Raw genomic sequence first — 5,000 nt, 5'->3', positions numbered from 1 at the left:
TTCAACCATCATCATTATCATTATTACTATTATTATTATTATTAATACACAATAACAAGAGTGCAACACAATATGTAATAAAATACAGATTGAAATTTCTTAATTTCTAAATTTCAGTTCTTTTTTTGTTTTTTTATCGTTCATTTTCAAACCCAAAAAAGACAGAAATATTGTTCAATAAATAAATCATTCTGTAATTTATTACATTATCGCATTGTGCTATTCTATTTGTGTATTTACCTTCATGAAGAATTACATTAATCTTCATATATTATTATTATTATTATCATTAATTATTAAGGTGGCAAGCTTGCAGAATCATTAGCATGTCGGACGAAATGCTTAACAGTATTTTGCCTGTCGCTATGTTCTGAGTTCAAATTCCGCCAAGGACGACTTTGCCTTTCATCCTTTTGGGGTTGATAAAATAAGTACCAGTTGAACACTGGGGTCGATGTAATCACCTCCCCCAAGTTGCCCTTGTGGCAAAAATTTTAAATAATAATAATAATAATAATTATTATTATTATTAGTTAAGGTGGCAAACTTGCAGAATTGTTAGCACACCGGGCGAAATGCTTAGCAGTATTTTGTCTGTCGTTACGTTCTGAGTTCAAATTCCCCCGAGGTCGACTTTGCATTTCATCCTTTTGAGATCGATAAATTAAATACCAGTGAAACACTGGGGTCAATGTAATCGACTAGTCCCCTCCCCCCAAATTTCAGGCCTTGTGCCTATTATAGTAGAAAGGATTTTTATTATTATTATTATTATTATTATTATTATTACTATTATTATTATTATTATTATTATTATTATTATTATTAAGATGGCAAGCTGGCAGAATCGTTAGCATGCCGGGCAAAATACTTAGCAGCATTTCATACATCTTAATTCTTTGAGTTCAAATTCCACCAAGGTTGACTTTACCTTCCATCGTTTCCAGGTTGATAAAATAAGTACCAATTATCACTGGGGGGTCGTTGTAAGCGACTTACTCCTCCACCAAAATTACTGGCCTTGTGCCAAAGTTATTATTATTATTATTATATTGCATATTAATTTTATCATTATTGTCATCCATTATCATCCGTTATTATTATTATTATCGTTGTTGTTTTCATTTTCAAAAATTTTATTTATTATCTTTATACACAGTTTAAATCTTCACCACTGGAATCAACATTACAAAATTAAAATTTCTCTCCATCATGTCAGAAGCCTTTAAAGAAAATAATAATGATTTTTTTTTCCCCAAAGATCATTTGCGAAGTTTTGGCATTGTAAGCAATACACCATTTCTGTTCTGTGTTCCTATTTGGTTTGGTTGTGCAGTAATTTCAGACAAAGAAGAACCACCTTCTTTGAGAATGAATTCTAGAATTTCAACCAATACTCATTAGTCTCTCACAAGAGTGAAGAAGAAGTGTATGTGCTGTTGGAACTATTATACCTTACATTTCAGTATATACCTGTGTGTGTGTGTGTGTTTATATATAATATATGTATGTATATGTATGTATATATATATATATATATATATATATATATATATATATATATATATATATATATATATATATATATATATATATATATATACACGTCTGGGTACATGGGGATTAACGTATACTTTAAGAAATTATTATTTCTTGTATTTAATTGTTTATATTATGATTTTATTTACTCCATGTACCCAGACTTTGTGGACACCCTGTATATATACATACATACATATAAACACATCCATCCTTACATAAATACATACATACATGAGTGAATGGACAAACAAAAAAAAGTGACATTCAATACATTTGTTAGGAAACATCCAGAGGCCATCTTAGATTTGTTTCATTCGGTTTCTACAGGCCTGACAAGATAGGTTCATTTGACAAGGCTATGAAACTTTAAGCTGCATGAAGCTGAATCAAACTGTTATTATGTGTGTGTGTATGTGTATATGTATGTGTGTGAATGAATGATGTACCTTTTTTAATAAAATTCTCTGTAAATAAACAAAAATCTCCATGGTTATACCACAAGGTTTTACCTCTCTGCAAGCAAAAGAGAAACAAAAAAAGTATCATTCAGCCTAGTTTCTAGTCTTATTAAGCCTTCACCCAAGAATGATCACCCATTCTCTTTGTGAGAACAGAGAAATTAGTGGCTCATGTCTGTCTATAGTGTACACTGAGTCAGAGTCAAACTCATAAAAGTATATTCTGACAAAGTGGATCAATTTGCACACCAAATAGCATTGGTAGAGGGGTTCCTGGAGTTTGAAATGTAAGGTATGTGTGTGTACATATATATATATATATATATATATATATATATATATATGAATGGTCTAATTCATAGTTTGAAAATTTGACAATTTTCTGGAATCATTTCTTTGGGGTATTTGTTCAGGCTAATAGACAGCAGTGGTTGGTTAGGGAAGCCTTTATTGGTCTGTTTGTCATAAATCACATTGTCAGGCTTTCTTTCTTGTCTACAAGTCAGTCCATTTAGCAACTGAAACCATATAACATTTTTAACACCATATTTATATAACTTTGTACACATCAGACCCGTACTTAGATCATTTAGGGAGTTAATATTACCTCACTGCCTTGAAAAAGATAGGGTCCAGGAAGAGATAAAAACATTTAAGAAGGAAGGAAATAGAGAAAGGAAAGGAAAAAGAAGAAAAAAATTCTCACAAAAATCCATCAATATATCAATTAAACAATTGGTTAATTAATCAAATCATTTCATTATATTTAAACTGCCGCATGATAATGAATTCAGTTGCATCACTTTGACATACAAGTATGTTTTGTTTGTTTGTTTGTTGCCATTGTTGTTGTTTTTGTTTTATTTTTCTGTCATTTAAATTTTTTTCTTTCATCAATAAACAATAATTTTAACCCCTTTTGTTACCGAATTCCTGTTAAAATAAAACTTTCTTTGTTTTAATTAATTTTGGTAATAATGAAGAATTTAGTAAAATAACTTTATCATTATTAACCCCTTAGCATTCAGATAATTGTCGAAATGTAATGCTTATTAATTCACATTGTCTTGAATGAATCATGCATTATCTCATGGCTTCAAGATTTTGATGATGTGAATGTTTATTTTTAGAATGACATTGTAGGGTAGGTGCAAGAGGCCAGATCTGATTGCTTTGAACACAAAATAGGTAGAACATTTGGGCCAAATATGGCCAGTTTAAATGCTAAAGAGTTAAAGTAGAGTTTGGAACATAAATTGAGATGAAATTTTTATGGAAGATCACATTAAAAGCTAAAGTTTGTATCAAAGATCCATGTGTGGTCTTGGGCAGTTTGGTATCAAAAGGGTTGATGTTCCTGATCTTATCGGCAGAAACAATAGAGAATTCAGCTGAATGCTCCTTAGTGTTTGGTTCTGCAACCCATCCATATTCTGATTTTTAAAACCCTGTGAATCTTTACTTTTCTCACCACACCCTGTATGTATGTCTTGAAACATGTTTTATTTTTCACTTCTTCCCCAAAACAAAGGCTAGTTGTAGTAGTAGTAGTTGTTTTGGTGTACGTCACTAGTTGGCCACCATCAGGCAAACTTACAACAACCAGGAACCCATCATTTAACCATGAGCGGTTCACATTGGGGACTCCCATAGCCATGTGTTGAGAGGAATTCTTTGGAGTTTGAATAATTCACTTCTGGAAACATGGGTGTTTTGTTCATCATCCTTAAACAAATCTTATTCAGGGACCTTTTTGAACAGAATGGGCTACTTGATCCAAAGAAAATTCTAACTGGACCCCATCTGCAAGGTCATGCACTGCTTCTCCTGATATGAGATTACTATATCAAATGCATGTGCCTGGTGTACCCTTATCAGGCAATTAGTCATGATAGGTATATTGGGCTTCGTACCCCAGTGTCACTTTGATGGCATGCACTGCACTCCCATTCAAGAAATGAGGTTTACAATAAATGGTGGGGAAATAGGTTTACACTGAAACAGAGAAAAAAATTTAAGTAAATACAGTATACAAAATTTGATAGCCATAACAATAATGATATTTTCTAAAGGAAACGTGTTTATTGATGAGGTTAACTCTAATATTTAATTATTAACTTATTTTATCAGCACTAAATGAAGGTAAAGTCAATTCCAGTTGAAATTTAACTCAGGACATAGCTGAATACCATTTTGTCTAGCACTCTACCATTTCTGCTATTCACTGCCCTAATAACAACAATAATAATAATTAATATTACTATTGTTATTGTCATTATAACACATGAAACAAACCTATGTTATTATAACCCTTAATTATTATTACTATTATTATAATTATTAATATTATATGTTAAAGAAAATCATTGTTTTGCTTGACTGTTTCTTATTCTTCAATTTTCATATATATATATTTTTATTTTTGTTTGTATTTTTGTTGTGTTTTGTTTTGTTGTTATTATTATTATATAATTATTATTATTTTGTTTTCTATTTACCTTTTTTTCTTCTGTTTTGTGGTCACCAACAGATAACTCTATCATTATAGAGTAACATCTCATATAATGAAGTGAATATGTACATAATATGTAGAAAAAAACAATTACCAAAATAAAATGGTTTTAAAGAGTATGTTGCGATTAACAATGGAACTTCACACAACCTGTATTCTGTGGAAGAGTTTGTCATTCTGTATGTGCCAGGAACACACATGAGTATGGAACCATGTTTAGCTAAATGGTAAATACAAATAGGATTGTAATGTTGATTTTTAAGAACCTGAAAGGTGTAAATTGTAATCATATCAAACCAAGGATATTTGAAATACTCTTACGGTTAGTTTCATAGCAGAACTAAATATACACAAATGTATATTTATTACATTTAAGTATTTCTTTCGCAAGATTCCTGATGTGAAATTGTATGTTGAAACAGATATTGTTATACTTCAGGATACTCTTTACTCTTTTACTTGTTTCAGTCATTTGACTGCGGCCATGC

This window comes from Octopus bimaculoides, chromosome 19, assembly GCF_001194135.2.
Source record: "Octopus bimaculoides isolate UCB-OBI-ISO-001 chromosome 19, ASM119413v2, whole genome shotgun sequence".
In the NCBI taxonomy this organism is placed as follows: Eukaryota; Metazoa; Mollusca; class Cephalopoda; order Octopoda; family Octopodidae; genus Octopus; species Octopus bimaculoides.
This window is presented reverse-complemented; position numbering follows the sequence as displayed.